The sequence below is a fragment of the Typopeltis vanoorti genome, chromosome 12, assembly GCF_054136105.1.
Source record: "Typopeltis vanoorti isolate ZY-2024b chromosome 12, IOZ_Tvanoo_1.0, whole genome shotgun sequence".
Lineage (NCBI taxonomy): Eukaryota > Metazoa > Arthropoda > Arachnida > Uropygi > Thelyphonidae > Typopeltis > Typopeltis vanoorti.
Window position 1 is genome coordinate 126,952,969 of NC_143560.1, and position 20,640 is coordinate 126,973,608.

Sequence of the window (20,640 nt, forward strand, 5' to 3'; positions counted from 1 at the left end):
TTTATTTATTTATTTTTAATATTATACTGGAGTGCCTCCCAACTTCTGCAATATGTTTGTTAAGTGAAACTGCATTGCTGTAGACTGCACACTTAATGACAGAAAAAGTGCAAACCAGCAAAGATTGGTCGATGGGTAGTGCCTCTGCTACTTCTGGTTCGCAAAAACTTAAGCAAGTTTGAGCGCGGTTAGTAGTTGGAAAGGTATCGTTCGATGCTGTTGGCACACTCTCCCTCGATGAGTCTTTGGACTTCTCTAGAAGTGTCACATAATAATAATTTTCTGGCCAGCGTATTTGGTAAACTAAACTACTAAAAATCAAAAGCTGTACAATTCTGTTTGTACAGTCCTTGATATTTATTGATCGACACCAATTTACTTGTTGCAAAATTTTGAATGTATTCTGGTGAAATAAAACTGCAAATGCGAGCAATGGATGTGTATTTATCAGTATCAGGACATTGAAGTTGTAAAGACCTGTATTGAATACTATTTTCGTATTTATTAATAGTAGATCACAATTACATCTCAGTGGCGCCATCTTTTAGAGTAAAGTACAACTATTATATTTACTGCTATTTTGCCTGCTTCTGTTTAGAAGTGCTCCTGTTTAAATGTCATTGGCTTTTTTTACTCACGGAGTAAAAAAGCCAATGACATTTAAACAGGGGCACTCCTAAACAGAAGCAGGCAAAATAGCCGTAAATATAATAGTTTGTTAAGAGGAGTAACATGGGAGTTTTCACAGAAATAATATCCATAAAGTACAACTATTTTACATTCGCCTGGTGTAAAGTAAATATCCGTTGTACTAAAGAATTAGCAAGGATAGTATGACATGAAAAATGGTATTAAAACACTTTGCCGTCCCTCCGTTGGGAAATTCAATTTATATACAGTATTTGAGTGTTGAACAACTATATGTGTATTATAGGAAATAAAATTCTTGACAAAATAAGATAATAGAGTTATTATAATAAATTCGCACCTCTGTAACAGGACATTAGGCCTAACACGTAGAAGGGAGAAGAAGAAGATAATAAATTCGTTTAAAAACAAGCCCATGACTGCTTACAACAAACCATTTACATGCTATTACATTAATTTACGCGTACACACACGCACATTAGTTGTTGTTGTTTCTTTTTACTACATTTCGAAGCTCACTAAAATGATCCTATTTTGGAATAGCACATAACAAAGAATGAATGCTACTATTAATGCTACAATCGGTTGAATCCAATCTTTTGAAATCCCTTACGTTAATAAAAACAGCGAAGGTTTTGATGCAACTTTTCCCACTGTTGAATGTGTCCCACGTTTCTTACGATGCGTTAGTTGCAAGGTCATTCTCCGCTTCAAAAAGAGCGAAGAACTATTTAAGAAGTTATGTGAATGACGATAGATCGACTGCGTTACCTCTTTTGTCCATCGAGAAAGATTTATTACATAACACGAATGTCGATGATATCAGAGACGCATTTACGAAAGAAAGTGCAGAAAACAAATTTTGCTAAAAATTTATCGTTCGTGTTATTATTAACAATTAAAAGCTAATACTGAAAGTGCAGATTTTTCTGGTTTAATTCATAAATTATGCGCATTTTATAATTTTTTAAACTTCGTAGATGTCTTATTTTTTGTTTATTTTGTAAAAATAGTAACCATTTCTATATTTTCATAAGTAAAATATTTTCAGCAATGTTTAATTTAAAATATTGCTTAAATAAAATTGAAAACGATACCTTATTTCAAAAATTCGAACATGATAATGTACCAAAAAATTGTATTAGTAATGATTAAAAAAAAAAAAAAAATCAAAAGCGCCAAGCGACCGAGAAATGTGTTTAATTTTCTACAGAGCATTAATGTTATAATCGTATGAATATACGTTTTATGTATAAAAAAGTGCGCATTATATTATACAGTATACATACCGGTGTTGGATTCTAATTATGTAGAAAATAGAATAAATGTTATTTGATTCAGAATTCAACATGAATTTCCATCACAAAGGCTGCGTTTGTAAATATTATTTAATGTAAATAACGTAAATTATAATTTGATATCATATAACTACCTTAATTATATCAAATATTTAATTATTTAATCAAAGAAATGTGTTAATGGTAAATAGATTCTGTATTAAATATTATTAAGCTATTTTATTTATTGTTATGTCAATATTATAAAAACTTGTATTTGCAATATTAACTACGCATTTATTGAAAAGCAAATATTCTAATTATTCCTATTTGTGTATAAAGCTTAACGGTATGTAATGACTCAATGTAGTAGTATAGCCTTGTCTAACATTGGCGAGAATGTTTATGTTTGTCTGTTGTCATGGAGACAACGTGAAATAAACGAGCGCGAGTGGAACAGAGCGTGGGCTAAAGAGAGAATAAAAAAAAATATATGTAAAAAGTAAGGAGTTGGGACGGAAACTTGGAAGTGAAAGGAAGCAGGGTGATAAAATAAAGAAGTAGAGGTAAATAAAAGGTTCTTAAGGGTAGGAGTTAAGTGGATAATTTTTACAAGTGAGCAAGAACGTAACGAATTTTTTAGTTAGCTGAAAGTGAAATCAGCAGTAATAATAGAAGGGAAATTAAAGCTACAAATGGACAAAATAAAAAGCTGAACGTTCAAGGAAGAATTCTGAATAACCCCAGCTGGTCTAGTATTGCAGCTTATTTCCGATTTGCCCTAAAGAGAACCTCACAGTGTTTTAATTAATTTATGAGTGGTAATAAGGATGGTTGAAGTGCCCTGTAATTGATGTCTAGAATTCTGAAGCGTAATTGATAATGCTTTAAGTATAACTGCGGATAAGTTTTGTAGATGTGTTTTTTATTCTTTAAGTGTGATAAATAAATTCCAGAAGTTTGCTCTCAACTTAATAGATGTTCTAGGAACCATTTCCGGTAAGGTCTATCATAGTGTATTATTAACTTTAACTGTGGAAACCCTTCGTGATTGAGAGTTGGAGATAAGAATTGTTTGAAAGATATTTTCAGCTATTAGATCCTGTAATATTTTGAACTTATAGCATGACTGAAAAATGTGTGAAAACTAATTAGATTGGATGTTCAGTTATATTCATTTAAGTGTAAAGACTTTATAACCCAGAAGTTAAGAAGGTGTATGTGCAGACTTGGAAGATTGTGCTAATGTAATTGACTTGACTTAATGTTTGACTTATTTCTATTGTTTAAAATTAGAAGTAAAATTTATGTAAGTGTTATATGACCTATATTAAATGCTTTATTTGTTAACCTAACTGTTGTATTTGCCTGAAATTCGTTTTACTGCACCGTTCACAAAAATTCGAATCTAGCGGGAATCCCAAAGAGAGAAAATAAATACTTCGGCCTGAATGAATGAGAAGACTGCTTACTAACTTTGAATTGATCCTACTATTTCATATAGACTTATCTAAGGATAGAATGGCGCAGTATAATAGAAATTTCTCTACCCTTAGATTAGTAATCAATTTACAATTAGTTTTCTTTTATTTTATGAAAGTGACTTTTAACAAGATGGCGGATTCGAACATCAAGAGAACAACGTCACGACACCGGCCACTGGATTAGAAACCGTTATTTAATACTGTGTTGGAACTCTAGCGACTGTAATGCGAATCCTCTCCAATTCCCTGCGCATAGTTCACTGAGATATGGGTCGGGAACAGCCTTCATTTAATGGTTCAGTCAATTGCTGCACAAACGAAGTTCTGTTTGTCCCCACAAGTCTTTTCAGACGTCAGCGATCTCGTTCCTGACAGACCGTCTTAGGAGCACAGTTACTGCTCTTAAACATGCCAAGTGGATTATTTTTCCACTGGTTAAACACCCGGATATCGCACCTCGTTTCTCAAAAGAAACCGGTCAGCTCTGCTGTTTTGAAACTCGTGGCTCCAACCAGAAGAGCACCCAGAATAAGTTAAGCCCTTTTATCGAACTCCGAAAGATCCTTTGTTATTATTAAGCGCCTCCGTAGCGCAATTGGAAGAACGACGGTACGTTGCGTCCTTCGATTGGAATAGGCCTAAGTTCGATTCTCGTCGCGACGGGAGGAATCTTTATCTGGACGATTTCAATCGAAGGCGAGTTAGCCGATCTCATACGGAGGTAGCAGGGTTTTTCCTCCAGGAAACTGGTTTTTCATCCCGCATACAGGCAAATCGGCCCTTCAGAACACACGCAATTTACAGACAAAAAAATACTAGCTGTGGTGGTGGTTGTGGGCAGTAGATGGCGGTGATGGGTAGTAGAGGTTCGGTGTAGTAGTGGAGACGGAGTGTTGTATAGTAGGTGTCCTCACGCGATGAGTCTTCGGACTCCTTGGAGGGGTCACGAATAATAATAATAATGATGATGATCAACACTATTGACGATTGCTGACCAGCAGCAATAGTTGCCTAGAACACTTGATGACGCACGTGACCAAGTAATTTGCATATACGCTTCGTAAGTGACGTTTACGTACATCTGCATAAACCTTTCCAATTCAGTGCTGGTATATATGCACATCCGTTTTTTTTTTTTTAGTGCATGTTTTTATATCTGGTTGGTTTTATACACTCATCGTTTTTATATGCTTTATTTTACACTAGTCTTTATGCACTGCATTAAATACCATGTTTCCTGTGCATAAGATGCTGTTTATTTATATTTCTTTGTCTATTACCTTGAGTACAGGTTCTATGTTTTGTATTGGCGCCGTGTAACTTTTCAAAGTCCTCGTGCCAGTAAATCCCAAACAAAGGAAACCAACCTTTCTATTACGCAATACGTCACATTTCGGTTCAACTACAAGATTCGGATGAATGCGGTTGTCTTCGATGTGCTCCTTCATTTCAACTACGAATGAGTGTTCTTTTACGATGGGAATTGCGTTCACAGTTCAGTGCAAGTTGATTAATGATTTTACTTCATATTTTCTTCTTTGCATAACGTTTGTGTAACAAATTCTTTATGACGTTATACTCGTTAATCCCTTTATAACCCTCATAAACACTTTTTTCTTGGAGGAGACCACACTTATACCAGGCGCGTCCCCCGGGTGGCGGATGGGGGGAAACCCAAATGGGTTGCTCTGAATAAAGAGCCGTGGACCAAAGGATGCAGCAGAGGCATGGCAAGCTGGCTACATTATTATGCCAGTAACTTACATGAGCCGGAGAAAGTCTATAAACCGAGATAGTACTACTGCCTACGGGACAGCCGACACGCCTACTCGAAGACCACATAGAGTAAGTGAGAAATCAGCAATGCGGTCAGCCAAGGACGTGAAACACGTGGCCACCGTCAACATAAGATCATTATACTGACCTGAAAAATTGCAATTAGTCCAGGAAAATTTAAAAAGACTGAAATGGAGGATTTTAGGTTTATCAGAGACATTGTAGCGAAGATAGATTCATGGATTTACCAGAAGGAAGACTATACGTCTCAGGAAGAAAAGATAACATACAAAGAGAAGGAGTTGCATTATTATTTGAGAAGAAACTTACACACTCAGTAACTGAAATAAAACCAATGTCTCCTAGAATAATCACAGCCAAAATTCAAGCAAAAGATAAAAGTCAAACAATTAAAATAATCCAAATATATGCACCAGACAGTAACCATTCAGAGGAAGAAATAGAAAAATTTCTATGAAGAACTACAACAGGAAATAGATAATTCCAGAAATAGAGAACTCATGATAGCGATGGGAGATTTTAACACTAAAATAGGACAGTTCACAACAGATAAAAAAAAAGATGTGATGTGGAAATTTGGATACGGAGAGCTTAAGACAGATGAGAACAATTACTCCACTTCTGTAAAGCCAACAGAACCCATAGAGATTCAAAAAGGAGTAATTCAAGGATGCCCATTATCCCCATATATCTAGACGAAGTTGTAAAGAAGGCAATAGACAATGAGCCTGGACTCAATATCGATGGTTTAAATATAAATAATATCAAATATGCGGATGATCTCGTCCTCATTGCAAGATGATTGCAAACACATTGTTCTATCAACGCGCTAATAATAAATATACATAAACATCCTCCAGATGATAATATAAAGAACTGTATAGACTATATCATCATAAATAAACAATGGAAAAGATCAGTAAATAATGTACGAATATTAAGAAGCTTTGATTTTGACACCGACCACGAAATATTAACTGCCGAAGTGAGGATAAAGTTCAACAGGAAAAACAATATCAGAAAAGAAGAAAACATCAACCTATCAAAACTAAAAGATAGCTCAAGCAGAAGTCGATTTTTAGAACAGATGTGCTTGAAATTAAAACTCTTCATCTTCCAGAACAGCGGAAAATACTGGGAAGAAGGAAAAGAAACAGTTTTATCAATTGCAAAAGACACTTTAGGTAGCAAACCCAAAATAAACACAGTGAATAACCCAAGAAATCGTAGCTACAATAGAAGAGAAAAGAGAGGCCAAGATATTTGTAAACCAACAGAACAATGAAGAGAATAGAGAAAAATACAGAGCACTAAAAAATAAAACTGGATAACCTATGCAAAAAAGTCAAAGGAAAATGGTTAGAAGAAAAAGCTAAGAAATGCCAAGAAGAATACCAACAAAACAACTTCAAAGTCTTCCATGACACTATAAGAGAAATTACAAAGGAATTCTCAGCAAAAGGTTACAATGATAGACAACAAGATGACTGAAACCGGGAATATTGAAGATATAAGAAAAATCTGGTCAAACCATTTTAAGACTATCTTCCACCAAGGAAACAAAACTACAATGCCAACAATAGAAGAAAATAATGACCACCCAAAAATTTTATAAGAAGAAGTTAGATACGCAATAAAACAAATGAAAAACAATAAAGCACCAGGCATTGATACTATCCCTACTGAACTGTGGTCATATGGAGGCAGCACATCAATAGAATATTTGACAACTTTATTCAATAAAATACTACAAACAGGGGAGATCCCAGATGACTGGAGAACTGGAAAGATCATCCCAATATACAAGAAAGGAGACAAAAGAGACTGCAGAAATTACAGACCAATCAATTTACTCTCCCACACCTATAAAATATTCGTAAGAATTATACAAAATAGATTAAAAAACACCATGAAGAACTGATAGGCATAGAACAAACTGGTTTCCAAGGAAACTATTCAACAGTAGACCAGATTTATGCATTGCACCAACTAGCAGAGCTCAGCTGGGAAGGCCATAAAGAACTATAGTGTTGTTTAGTGGACTTTAAACAAGCTTTCGATAGCATCAACAGAGAAATACTTCTTAAGGTTCTACTAGAAAAAGCAATAGACAAATATATAATACAGTTTCTGATAAAATATTACTCTAAGACAAATGCAATAATTAAAAAGGACACACTCACAACAGAACCCATAGAGATCCAAAAAGGAGTAATGCAAGGATGTCCACTGTCCCTATGCCTATTCAACATATATCTAGACGAAGTTGTAAAGAAGGAAATAGACAATGAACCTGGAATCAATATCGATGGGTTAAATATAAATAATATCAAATATGCAGATGATCTCGTCCTTCTTGCAAGAACCCCAAATGAACTACAAAGGTTGATAAACAAGCTAAACGAAATCTGTAAAACATATGACATGACAATAAATATACAAAAGTGATGAAAATAGGGAGGAACAGAACTACCATCTCAGCCACCCTAAATGGAGATCAAGTAGACAACTTCATATACCTTGGATCAAAACTAACAGAAACAATAGATGAACTCAAAACAATCAAACACAGAATAGCGATAGGATGGACCATCATGGGAAAATTACAGAAAATCTGGAAAACAAACAAGATATCTAAGCAAACCAAAATCAAATTATATGAAGCAATAATTATACCAACAGTCATCTGTGAAGCAGAAGCGTGGACAGTTAAGAAAAGAGAGGAGGAAAAACTGCTGGCATTTGAAATGAAATGCTTAAGAAAAATAAATAAAACAAGTTGGATAGAAAAGAAAACAAACATCACAGTCAGACAAGAATTATTGTATAAAAAAACAATAATAGAAAAAATTAGAAAACAACAACCGAGATGGTTTGGACACACTGTACGCATGGATGCAGACAAACTTCCTAATCAATACTTTTCCAACTGAAAAAAGAAGACCCGGAAGACCAAGAATTACCTGGCTGAAATTAATAAAGAACATCTCGGGATGCGGAACATATAATTAACTTTTTCGAACAGCAAGGAATAGAGAAGACAGGAAGATCCTGCTCAAGAGGAGACTCAAACCGTCTTAGACGAAAGAGAAGAAGAAGAACTCGTTAACCCCTTCATAAACACTCTTTATGATTTTTTTTTTAAATAAAGTTAACTTATCCAGCCTCATACGGAAACTCTGGCTTTTCGTCTATGAAGGCAGAACCCCCCCCCCCCCACCCAAAGAATACACGCACTTCACGAACGATACACTGACCCCTTAACTTGTCATCGACAATGGAAAATTCTCAGCAGTCTGTGTGCTAATTGATGCTGATATTTTCTTGATCTGTGTTATGAGAGGGAGAAGGAGATTACCAGTATTTCACCACGGAGAATTTTAAATATTCGTTCTCTCCAGTGAGTAAATATCCGAACAGCGGATAAAACCCTTTATAACTTTTTTTTTTTTTTCAAATAAAGGTAAATTATCCAGTCTCATACGGAAACTTACACCAGCTATGATTTCTGCAAGAAGAAATGCATCCATCCGCTCTGTTTGGCCTTTGGCTACACGGCATCGAATGACCTTCTAACACGATGAAAACATTCTCCGCCTCCTTCACCTTATTCCCGTGCTGTGGAAGCTATCTTCAGCAATCAGCACCAACGGATGGCTGAATGTTCACAAAACTGATCACCGAAATCTCTAGATTTTAAACGCTTTGAATTTGTGTGTGTGTGTCGGGAACCCAACTTCTTCGTTATCGTTATTTTTGTTTGGATGAATATTTTTCAAGTTTCGGTATTTAAAAACACGTCGTGTACTCGTATCTAGTTTTCGTGTTAATTTATTTTCACTCCTCGAAAAAGTATATTTTTTAGGGGGACGGGGGGGCAGGAAAGGAGTGCAAATGACCCAAACCAATGGTTTAGAAACAAACTGTTTTATGGGATTGTATATATGCCTTCTTGTAGCTTTTGGCTGCGAGATGAGGTTTTTGCTTTGCTACTCTGCTTCTAAAATATTTAGAAGCAAAGTACGTTTTTGTGTTTAATAAACTGCATCGAATTCGAAGGGGATTTACCTTGTTATGTTCAGCTGTTGACGTAATAAACAGCAGTGCATAATGTAATGAAAAAATTGTATGCAAAGAACTGAATGTTGTTATTACATATTACAGAAACGAACTACTCTGCTGTTATATGTTAGCAAATGCAGTACGCATAAAAGAGTCCTTTATGTCCGGTTGCACCTTCTCACAGAAACGGAAGGTAACGTGAGGGCCAACGTGTTCTGTTCCAGTTGACGATTGCGATGTCTGCGTGTTTAAAATCATGGACCATTCGAAATGATTCCACTTACTTCTACATCACTGGAATTCGGGGATAGTCCCTAGTATGGGGGGGTGCCTTCGATTTTTTGGGGGAAGTTGAGGATGAGAGTACGGTCAAAGGGAGAGTTCAGTGCGTGATCAATATTAACAGGCTTTCGTCATATGTCGGAACGTGGAATCGGATGTACTCTGCGTATGGAGGGATGCGGAAGTGGAGGAGGTATTTCCAGGTTGTAACAGTCTTTCTGAATTGCATTGTGAATGACCCCGGTTTCCAAGACAATACTTAAGAGCGGCAAATTTGGAAACAGGAAAAACAAGAAAGGTTGTATCTTGATCGTAAAACACTTTTTTTTTCTTGAATTTTTAATTGAATTCCTCGAATTGGAAATTAAATAATTTAACTGAATTATGAGATGAGCAACAAGTATGTAGGAGAAATAGATGAACAATAGATTCAATATTTATATTAAAGCAAATAATACAGAATCAGTTGAATACGATAAACCTCTTTGCATGTGCTTTATTGAGTTAACAAAAGCATTTGATAAAATGCAGTTAAGTCATAACAATCACATAAAAAAAAAGAGGAACAAAATACCAAAAAAGTTTACAACTAATTAAGAAGATATACAGATAACTGTTTTATAATAAATACAGAACAAGGCACCGCGAACATTTTAATGTTTGTGCTGCCACTAACATTGAACTCCGAGAGGAATCGGAACATTTTGAACACTATACAATACTTCCTACTTTGCATCGTTTCTACGGAACTGATCGTTGTGTCTTTCAGCAGCACAATGCACCGTGTCATAGGGCTGCTGCTGTAACTGCGTGGCTTGTGGACATGAACGTCACCACATTTGAGTGGTGACAGTCCATAAAACCCTGACCTGAACCCTATTCTCAAGTTCATCTGTGGGTTGAACTGAAGCTTCGTGTCATGTCAAGGGACATCCACCCCACAACAGTCCAGGACCGCATTACATGCCTGCAGGAAGGATGTCTAAAATTCCCAATGATCGCTATGATATATATATATATATATATATGTTAAAGATACCAAGCTATTTTAAACCTGGTTTTATTTTTAATATTTTTATTGTTTTAATTATTTTTATTTAATTATTTTTTAATTATTTTTAATACTTTCTATATATATATATATATATATATATATATATATATATATATATATATATATATCATATGCAATCCTCATTTTACTTAACAAATTGAGATAATCAGCTATGATCTCCTTCAAAATAGTTCCCTTTTGAGTTGACACACAGCTGCATACGATGCTGCCAACGTTGAAATCAATTCTGCAGATCATTTTCTGAAAGGCTGTTGAGGATCTCCGTCGTTTCTGCTCTCACATCTTCTACCGACAAAAAATTGGTACCTTTTAGCACCGACTTGATCTCTGGGAAGAGGTAGAAGTCGCAAGGAGCTAGATCTGGCGAATAGGGTAGGTGCTCATGCACAGTGATGTTGTAATTAGCTAAAAACCGCTTCATAGACAAAGGGTTGTGGACTGGCCCGTTGTTTTGGCGCAAAATCGAACCGTTTCTCCACAATTCTCGTCGTTTCCTTCTCACGTGTTGGCGCAATTTCGTCAAGAATTCAAGGCAATACTGCTGATTTACCGTCTGACCGCTGGGAACTGACTCTGCAATTACAATACCCTGGATATCGGGGAAAACAATCAACATGGCCTTGAACTTCGAACGACTCTTGGTCTTGGAAATGTTGCTGACTTACACTGCATTGATTGTCGCTTGGTTTCCGGATCATACGTAAATCTCCAAGTTTCATCACAAGTAATTACCGAATTCAACAAATCTGGTTCATCCTTAATGCGTTGCAAAAGGTTCAAACACAGTTCCTTGCGACTTTCTTTTTGTTCATCTGACATCATTTTTGGAACCATTTTTTCACAAATCTTTTTCATGTTCAATTCTTCCGTTAAAATGCGTTGAACACTTTCCCTGTCCAAATGAACTTTCTCAGCTATAGTACCCACCCTTCTGTCTTTTCGAATCACATCTCGTCCGTTTTTAATGTTTTCATCGGTAACTGCTGTGCGTAGGCGGCCTGGGCGATCATCATCTTTCACGCTTTCTCTGCCTTCCGAAAATCGTTTGTGCACGAGACATGCAGTCTTCACTCAAACAATCAATAATCAATCAAGCCTCAGTCAATAATTGAAAAGTTTCCCTTGCGGATTTCTTCAGTTTCACAAGAAACTTGATGTTAACTCGCTGTTCACTCTTGCACTCCAACATTTTCGAACCGAGGGTAGGAAAACGTCTATATTTGAACACGTGTCCACTCGTACTTAGTAAAGCGGGGGAATTGAGCTTTTTCTCACGGTGACAAGTTAGAACATGTTCTATAACAATTTCTTTGTCTCTTCTCTCCCACTCTCTGTTCCCAAGCTATAGTGTCATTTTGTTTGTGTCATACCTCGTGTATATATATATATATATATAATGTAGAAAGTTTTTTAACTTGGGTATATTATGTATTCAAAGTCCCAAGTAATTTTATATAAACTTGGTTTTTAATCCTATTTCCCAAGTGAGCAAACAGACAAGTAAGTTAAGTTTGCGCCTGCACGTAGTGCAAGTCTGAGGCAACTCATGGTAGTGCCACTCTCTCTCTCTCTCTCTCTCTCTCTCTCTCTCTATATATATATATATATATATATTTTTTTTTTTTTTTCGTGGCTTCCACCCATGAAAGGCTTCTATAAATCTATCGTACGTTTGTACGGTGGGTGGGTTAAGCATCTTCCCCCTATTTTTTTTAATAATTTTATATATATTTTTATTTATTACATAGCCCGAAAACCCTGCTTTAGAGAACAAACATGGAGCTTTTTTCAAGCCACTTCAGGCTTCCAATAAGGGGAGGGGAGGTGGTCTCCCACTGGGCGATGAAATTCATTTCCTACCTAAAGACATTCATAGACATCCGTGCCCACGGCGGGATCCCAATTCATAGCTTGTTGGTTAGAGAGCGGATACACTAACCACTCGGCCAACTAGGCGTTTGATTATATTTCATGAGAACAACACGAAAGGAAAATTAATCATTTATTTCAAAGAACTTCTTATAAAAATGACCTGCATTCTAAAAACTAATAATATCCTACAAAAAAACCACTAGTAATCATGTCAATATTTAAGAAAGGATAAAACACACACACACACACTGTGTGTGTGTGTGTGTGTGTGTGTGTGTGTGTGTGTGTGTGTGTGTGTGTGTGTGTGTGTGTGTGTGTGTGTGTGTGTGTGTGTGTGTGTGTGTGTGTGTGTGTGTGTGTGTGTGTGATAGTTGGGTAATCCAAACAATCCCCATGTGCCTCTTAAGAAGCCAGATGCATAAAAAAATTGTGCGTACAGTTGCATACAAATTAAGTATCCGGACAAGCCCATTTTCGTCAAGTTTTTGGTTTGGGATTCGATTTGCTATTTTAGGTTTTGGTTTTAGTTCACTATTTTGGTTGAGTGCTGCATGTTTTAACTGTCTCTACGATGTTTATTAATAGTAAATAAGTTGACATTCATAGTGTTTGGTTCATTTTGTGTAACTATAAAATGGATACATCTCCAAGAAAGCGTTCAAAAATATTTAGTCTTTCTCAGCACAAATCCATGACTCAAAGTAAAATTGTCGATGAGTGTGGTGTTTGAGTACTGTTAATGCGATTTTAAAGAGGTGTAGGGAGACAGGTATCTTTTTCTCCTGACAGAAAAGGAAAATGTGGGCGGAAAAGGAAAACTACACTTAATCAAGATCGTTTACTCGTTAGAAAAGCCAAATGAATCCAAGATTGTCTGCTGTAGACTTAAATAGAGACTGGGAAGCTATTAAGATTAATGTTTCTGACATGACAGTCCATTGAAGATTGTTGGGAGCAGGGACCGCGCACGGACCAAAAAAGAAACAACTGTTGAAGAAGACCATGCAGAAAAGAAGCTCCTTCTTCCACTTCTCAACAGTTCAATCTTTGAACTGTTGAGAAGTGGAAGAACATATTTTCAGATGAGAGCCATTTCTTTGTCCAAGGTGAGTGAGTACTCTATGTTCGCTAATTAGCGGCTGAGAAGAAATCTCCCTCCCACCTTCAACAAGCTCCTGAACACCCAGCTACAAAAATGTTCTGGGACTGTTTTACACATGACGGTACAGGATCACTTGTGCCTGTTGGCGGTATGATGAAAGTGACTAACACGTAAAAATATTGGAGAAAAGAGTGGTCCCACAGATCCAGAAAGACAAAGAACTCTTCTTCCAACCGAATCCTGCTCCATGCCACACTTCAAAAAAAGTGAGAGTTCCTCAGAAAATCATAACATCCAATTGCTTCAATGGCCACGTAACGCTCCTTACATTAACCCATCGAAAATTCGTGGAATATAGTGAAAAAGAGACTTGGAAAATTACATTGTGATACAAAGGATAATTTAATACAATCCATTATAAAAGTATGATTTCGAGATGCAGAAATAAGAAAAATGTGTTCTACGTTGGTCGAGTCTATGCCTAAGCGAATTAATGAACTTATTAGGAACAGAGGAGCGCATATAAATTATTAGGTAAAGTTGGAGTTAAATTTTTGTACTTATTTTCTTGGGAAATTAGTTTTTTTTCTTTAAAATGTGAGTGTTCGGATTAATATATTCGCTACTGTATGTAACATGATATAAATGGAAGAACCTTTGGGAGAGATTCACATGAAAGAACACATTACGGTTATTGAGAAGAAAAGGTCAAACATCAGACTTGGTTTGTCACACTAAAGGAAACCACATCAGGTAATCTTGGTTCTCAAAAGAGTATCCCAACGCAGTAAGAGGGGGAAAAAACTGCATACCACGAGTGGCTCAAGACCAAAATTCCAACTACTTACTCCTCCTATACTGATGCTGGCAACAGTATGGCTGTAAAATAATCAACAAAAACAACTCAGCTTTTGAAAGACCCCTGCATCACCAGAACACCTTCCAAGTAAGCAGTGACCAGCAATATGGGTCCTAACTCCTAATCCGCAGCCGAGTTTTCAGTTTTCACCATCCACCTCTGGATTGGAGCCATGGAAAGATTCGGAGAATCTAACGCATTTACTCTCGATATTTCAAAAGCATCTGATTGGATTTGCCACAGGGCCTACTTAGCAAACTGCCATCCTGTGGTCTGCTTTCCACACTCTGCTACTGGATCGCCAACTTTCTCTCTGATCGCTCACTCTGTCACGGTGGAGGGTTTCCTCTCCTCAGATTTCTCCAGCACAAAGACAACCGTGTAGACTTCAGTGGTACCAAAACTCAGTCTGGTCTGATTTCTTGCAAGAAAGGGCTCAAATCCGTTCTAACTTTCAGTCATACCCAGTTATCCAAACACGATCAGATTTCCCTTCTTGGACTGACGTATACTTCCATCCTTCCCCGGTACAAACACAGCTTATGCAGCCGCCAAAAAACTTGGTGTGCTTCTCTCTGTCCAACTCTATAATTCTCTTCGATTCTTCTGTGATAATTCACATATCGAATTCTCACGTCAGAATGTCGGAGGAAATTAGTCTTAATTTTTTTCTCGCCAAAGGGGATCACTGTCTCTCTGCAGGATGCACATAGAATCAGAATTTGGGACACTTCTTTCTAATTTTCTCTTCTCTTTTGCCTTTGGCACTTATATAAATTGCACTATTCTCTTCTGAGACCCGCAATAAGCATAAACAAACTTGCGCGGAGATAAGAACGAATCCTGTGGGAAATCTGAAGCCATCGTTTGTATGAGTTAGAAGCCAGAGGTAATTTATCTTTGTGTCTCCAGCTGAGGGTGTTGAATTATCCATGACATCTCTCTCTCTCTCTCTCTCTCTTTCTGACATTGTTTTAATTTTGTAATTCTTATATTAACACGCTTACAAGTTTTCTCCTAAGTCTAGCAGTTAGCATATCTGACATCGTAATGAAAGATGAGCGAGATTAAAGTCTTGAGCAGCGTTACATGAGTAAACCATTTTTCAGCGGAAGTCGGGTACACTATTGCTCCGTAGCCTGCTCGGTTAATAAAGGCGCAAAATAAGAAGACCAGTGTCGTAGCTACCGGAATGGTTAGGCGAATACCGCGGTATATGAGAGAAGTATTTAAATTTTTTTTCGCCTTTCCCATTAACGTTCTGGTGTATGTCAATAGGATTAACCAATTTTGGACGAAGTAAAGTTACTTGGCGTTGGCATTGAAGAATCTAGATTTCAATATTTCGTCAATTTTACAAATACCACTACCGTATTTGATAAATAGTATTTAATCATATTCCTTGAGTTATTATTATTATTATTTGACACTTCTAAGAAATCAAAGAACCGACCACGGAAGGCCAGTACGCAACTCTACCATTTTGCACTGGATTCATCCTAATAACCAATCATTTGCTTTTAACGTGCTCTACAAACTTGGAAAAACAATCCCACTTGATTCTAATCCCACTTGATTAGAACTATTATCTTCATTCTCGGGAAAAGAAAATCAAGATGTTTTCACCACAAATCCATAAGTATTTCCTATAAATTATATTCAAATCTGATGTTAAACTTCCGGTTTAGGTAAGTGAACTTTGTGTTAGCGGGATTCGGTGCTGAATGAAATCTTTCCTCCTTAAAGGATAACTAAATTATAAATAAAGTAAATTATAAGTAAACAATACCTTTCAATCTGAAAACTGGAATGGGATGACAACCCCCCCCCGCGCTTGTTTTAACTGTAGCGACTTTGAATCTGGAGGTTGCATAGAGTTGTTATAAAGAAAATAATATTGAAACTATCCCGTTTCCAGCACAGTTTTGAGAGTATTTTAACCGAACATTGAAGAAATATCATGTGCAAAATGTGAATGCTTCGGTAAGATTTCTCGGGAACAGAATGTTGATACGATGCCATTGAGACACGTGTTTTATATGTATGGCTGCTGTAGAAAGATTAAAAATTGTACGTGCAAAATACCAGACATCTGCTTGTATGAAAAAGTCTACACCCAAAATATGGATCTGTTATTTCTGTAAAACGATAGATACACGTAAAAAATAGTGCTTATGAATACACAAGTTAATAATTGTCATCTTGGCCGTGAGATAGACAATGTTAGAACATGTAATATTTATTTAAAAACCGTCTTATTCCATTGGGAAGATGATAAAAGCACTAAAATGATTACGATTATGATAATGAATGAAAAAAAAAGCAAATAATTCATTAGTATACTTTGAGAAGAATATTTTATATGAAAGTGACATTGAAAGATTTTTGGAAATTAAACACAAAACAGCGTGTTGCTTTAAAGCTAAGCAACACGCTACTTGGTGTATGCTCCTCCCTGATTGATCACAATCTTTAGCTTGATTACAAACCCAACCAGTAATAAAATTCATTTTCCTTCCTTTCCTTGTTGGCACACATCTCGTAGCTCTGGCTATTTTCATCCGCGTGTCACTGGTGGTCTTCGAATTTTTCTTTCTTTTAACCGTACGAGGAATCGATCTCGTGCAGCCTGCGTGTCTACTGTATTTACCGATAATAGTAAGTAGTGATGGACTAAACTTCAATTTAGTCCATCTTGATTTCGGCTATAGCAGCTTCGCAGGAGGGCGATTTTGCAATTTTCTTGAGACGATCTCCCAGTCATTTCAGCGGATATGATCGATATTTCTAACGGCATGGATTACGCTATTTCTGTTGGATCACAGAAGGGCCTTCGCACAAGGTCACAGACCTCCGATACTACCATTTATTGATTGAGTCTGGTGTCTACTAACGGAAATGGCTAAAGGAAATGTTGCCAGAGCAAACATATCCGTTAGCCAAGCAATGTTGCTCTAGCGGTCCATCAAGTTCGTCTTAAATATTTGATCTCTGATAAGGCTAAAGAATTCGTACACATTGAACTAAAGTTTATATTCATTTCAGTTGTTCCAGGAAAGGTCTGGATTCTAATCCCATCTAGAATGAGAAGAATCTTTATAAGGAGTTTTTCATCTGAAGATGAGTTAACTTGTCTCATAAGGCAGGGATTGCAGAAGAGTTTTTCCTTCTAAATAATTGGGTTTTTGATCCGCGAAAGAGGCGACCCACTCAGAATAAAACGCAGTTGACAAACATTATACACCGGTCTCACATCCTTCGCTGATTTGGCCATGATTATAAACATTCAAATAAATCACCAATTCAGGCAAAAAACAAAGGGGGTGTCGATCAGTTAGATATTTATAATTTGTAATTTGTGTCAATTAAGATCAGACAGAGAGAGAGAGAGAGAGAGATAATATATCTGTTGCGAATGAGTTATCTGCAAATACGAATGAATTAAAATGTGTATTCCACAACTGCTACAAACAGAAGTTCTCAAATCCACGGACTAATTTCAGAAATATTCAACTGCGCATGTCAGGGAGGGATTTGAATGAGATGGTATTCCATTCTTTAGACAGCTTCGCATATCTGATTGAATCTCATTTCAAAGTGTGGATGTTGCACTCCGTTAGACGGTAAATATTTCGCCAAAAACGAATTAAATATAAAAAAAAAAAAGCAATAACCATACGACATTGCAATTTTAACCATGCAGAGTTTTTCTTTTGTTTACTGTGATAGCGTCCGCATTTGGCAACGGTTGTTCAGAAAGCCACCATCACATTCAACGTAACACTGCAAATAAAAACAAATAAAGAGCTGTTCGCATGTGAAAAATACTGTCACAGCATCGTGTTAAATGGGATAAAATATAGAAAGATGTATAATTCTTTTAGAAAGTACAGCCTATAAGTGATTGCGAAGGCGAAGATGGCAGGAGAACAAGGATTGAAGAAATTGATTTTTAAGGATGGTGAATCGTTTGGAACCATTGGAGGTGTCATTTACTTACATCGAATTCCGTGGTGGAAGGAGATGATTCCAAAAGAAACGATTTCTTTCCGCATACTTTCTGCTAGTGTGAACCTCTACATCCATCTTCTTCGGTGCGAGTGTTCATTGGCTTTTCCGTGCTCGTAGCACGCGCGCGGTATATTCTCGAGTCAGATAACAGCAGGTAATGCCGTTATGGCAGCTTAGCAAAACTGAGTGGAGAACGAAGCGCGTTACTGAAATAAACCCTTCGCAAGTGCATCGAAGCGGAAGGGAAATTATCTGAAGAAAAAGTGGCCCCTCCAAGTGTAAGCAAGCTCGCGCTATCGATCACATTAATGAGTTTGGAATGCGAAGATTGTTAAAAGACGCAGAAAAAGGATTTCCTGAACCTCAGATGCAGATAAAGAGTTCGCTGGAACATTTCCCTCCCACCTCTAAAAGTTACTGTAAAGGTGCAGTCTTTGTTTATTTGTTTTATTTTAACTTACCCTTATAGCCCTTACCTTTGCATCTATTTTTTTTTTAAAGATTCTTTTCTTCTAATTTTCTTAGGTTACAGTATGAAAAATTAATTGTTATAGCAGGACTAATAACTACTTTTATCAGAATACCTATCGTTCTGTAAACAATTCCATCAAAACTTGTCATGGAAAATGAGCGCTTGCCAGCGCTCATTTTCCATGGCACGCTTTTCATCTATTCGAGCCACGCGGAGCAACAAAATAATGCAATCCAATACGTAATAATTCGCAAGGAGATATCGTATACACAACGATCATTTTTGGATGTAAATATCAAAATTCATTGCTTACGTGATTGAATGTTGTAGGTTGGATTCACTGGAACAACAAAACCAAGGATACTAAGAGTATATTATGCTGTCAATTAATTGCGTGTTCTCAAAATTAATTTGCCTTTCAAACACGAGTTTGCATAAGAGGCCAATTAACACGCCTTCCTCACCTGATAAATATTCTTTGATTCGAAAGACTGGATTCGAACTCAGGTCTTTCCAAGCAAACGCAGCTCGTTTATACTTCTAATATTATGCACTGTAGAGTGCATTCTGAATAACGCTGGTGATCGTATAGAAAATCTGAAGTGCCTAGCAAAAAGTTCCGCGTTTGGGCTCTCAAAACGCAGCTTCCAGACTGCAAGTAAAAATTAAAGGATAAGTGTGTGTGTGTGTGGGGGGGGGGGAATTCTTAGCCCACCTACGGTACTAAGGCAATATATTTAATATATAACCTTTTCGCACAGAAGTAGTACTTCTGTGGGAAAATGACTATTTGCAATTATTTCAAGAGGTATCGGCTTTTGAAATAAGATAGTGCTAATATCTCATCGCAGTACGCTTTTTTTTCTTCTTTTTTTTTACGAGACCGAAAGTTATCCGAGGAAATGATCTATTTTCAGCTGTGAAGTATGATCCGATATGATACTTCATCGATTTTTTTTCACCTAATTTCTCCTATCATTGTACTGAATTATGAGCGGTAAGAGCTCTTACCGCACATAATTCAGTACCGTTCATACCGCTCATGAAGGGAATGTCATGAGAGAGAGAGAGAGATTTTCACATATATACATGCTTTTTTTAATTAGTGGTGCTGCACTAAGATTTGGATTTTTCTGGTTGTGTTCAGAACTTCAAGTACGACTTCATCACAACAATTTAAAAATCATTCGAGAGCTATAAATATATTTTTACGAATAAGAGTAATATATAACACGTTATAATATTAATTATATCTTTATTAAATGAAGAAAAAATCACACAAATAATTGCTCTCGTTGGTTTTAATCAGTGTGAGCAATGAGCTTGCATTTCCTTAGAAAGTTTCCGTATGTCCGGTTTGTAACTAGTCGTTTTTAATTTAAGGCACGATTCCAAGTTGGCATCAGTCATTTGGCTCCTCAATTTACATTTAATGAAATTCATGTTAAAAAACGATTGCTCATATAAAGATGTAGACCCGAAGATGCTGAGAACACCAAATGCAAATTTTTTCAACTCATGATATGAGTCCGGAAGACTATTCCAAGTATTGAAAATCATTGAGTCTGCCTTCTGTAGTTCTTTTATAGCAGTCTGCTTGCGCTGTGGAATCAGACTGCATTTTTCTTTTTCCAGTTCTTCTATTTCAGTACGAAGACGTACAAATTTGGAGCTCCATAAGTCTTTGCTTGTCAAGTCC